Genomic DNA, 2,089 nt, shown 5'->3' with positions numbered 1-2,089 from the left:
TCATCCGCCACTGATCTGGTAAAATATCTTAATTAAACCCTAGCAACAGCCCCTTAGAAAGTGTCTCTTGCTACTCTATCACACCATTTAATCCTCGGTGTCAACAATAGTACAGTACTCTATAGTAATCCCACAACGCCATTCAGTAATTTTATATATTTTTTCATCCCTCTATAGGAAGTCAGCAGGAAAAGTGCTTGACGGCAGGTATGTGCCACTAAGACTGCTGATGTCAGTGGTATAAATCCCAGACAGGGTTGAGATGAGTGGTACGGTCCGGGTTTTGGTATGCTTGTGTTGGTTTGCTGCTAGCCATTCCCATACTGCTCACCATGTTGATCATTTCCTGAGCTGGAAGTTCAGGTGCAGTTCTGGAGTTGATTAATATGGGAAGCTGCCTGTGAAGAGTGTTGGGATTGTGTGTGCTGATGAAAGCAAGCCAGAGAGAGCTGGGGCTGATAGAGTCTACTGGATGATTAAGTAGTAAAAAACCAATTACTCTTGTACACGTATGTACTTAAATATAACTGACTCAAAAGAGAGCGCCACACATCTGTAGAATTATTTATAAAAAATAAAAAATATTTATAAAAAAAATCAAATATCAAAGTTAATAAATTTTATATGAATTTTGAATAATTCTACAGATGTGTGGCGCTCTCTTTTGAGTCAGTTATATTCAAGTACATACGTGTACAAGAGTAATTGTTTTTTTACTACTTAATCATCCAGTATTTTTATTGGCAATTTCCAGAATTGCCTTTGGGAGCAGCCAATACATATTAACTAACAAATGTTGGTATAAAATATATATATATTGGTTAGTGGAGCAACCACGTGACTATTGCGCCCGATTGTTTTCTTTTATTTTTGCTGCTAGAGTCTGTCTGGGACCTGCTAATACAGAGACAGGGGAAGTGCCTTGGTCTATGGCTGCCTGTTTTTAAGATAAAAGAGCAGAGACTTTGTGTTTAAATTGAATGGAAATAAGTTTACCAATTGCTGCTGAAGAAAAGCATGTTTTATTTTGGACTTAATTTGCTGCTGATAAGCCTCCTGTTAATTTGCTTATTAATAAAATCCTGTCTTGCTGCAACCTATTTCATTTGGGCCTACCGGTCTTGGAGCCAAGATCTCACACCTCCTGTAACTACACCAAACTCTTTTACTTCCCTCAATGCCTAAAGGTGCGTACACACGGGGGCGATTTAGTGCAAAATCGTGGGAAATATGGTCGCTGAGCGACCATATTGCCCGCAATGGGAGTGTGCACTGGCGATATATCGCCGGGTGCGCGCTCCCGTTTTTGCCCGTGTGGTGATCGCTGGTCGACCAGCTAATTACCTCTGCGGCACCGCCAGCAGTGGTTCCTTTTCATCAGCGACCATATCTGGTCGCTGATGCAAAGGAGACACTGGGCAATATATTGCTCAGCAATATATTGCTAGCAATATATTGCTGAGAAATATATCTCCCCCCGTGTGTACGGGGCTTAAATGAGCTTTTTTAAATCAAGGTGCTCAGTAATGAATGTGTTTTATTCTTTTTCAGGACATCTTGAATCTCATCCTCATCAAATTGTTTTTTTCATTTAACCTCTGTACAGTATGTATCAGTTGGGGTATGGTAAAGCTAAGTCTTATATCTATCACTATATCAAAACAAATGGTTTTGACCGGACTCTGCCTTTTAACATGTACCGTCTTTTAGCCGGATTTAATGTTGTGCTTATAAAAAATCTGGATGAAGTAGGCAAATGCAGCAGAATGTCATCCTGTGTTGCTGACTGAGCACCATTATCACATGGATCACAAACCTATTATTGCAGTGTGGTTCTTTTATCGTTGCAGTCGAGCCCAGAAGCTTAACTATGTTTATTAGGTCCACCTATAAACTTCAGATAAATTGTAAATATTCAATTATTTCAAAAGTTATGTGGGTACTTCTTTACTTTCACGGCGCGCGTACTTCCGGGTTACGCTCGCCACTAATTAAGTAAAATAAACTAAGTTAACGCCATGCCAACATGGATAGTTCATACCTCCACTATCCATGTTGGCATGGAGTTGATTTTAATTAGCGTGGCGAG

The sequence above is a fragment of the Crinia signifera genome, chromosome 1 (assembly GCF_055691185.1).
Source record: "Crinia signifera chromosome 1, ASM5569118v1, whole genome shotgun sequence".
NCBI lineage: Eukaryota > Metazoa > Chordata > Amphibia > Anura > Myobatrachidae > Crinia > Crinia signifera.
Note: the sequence above shows the minus strand (reverse complement) of the source record.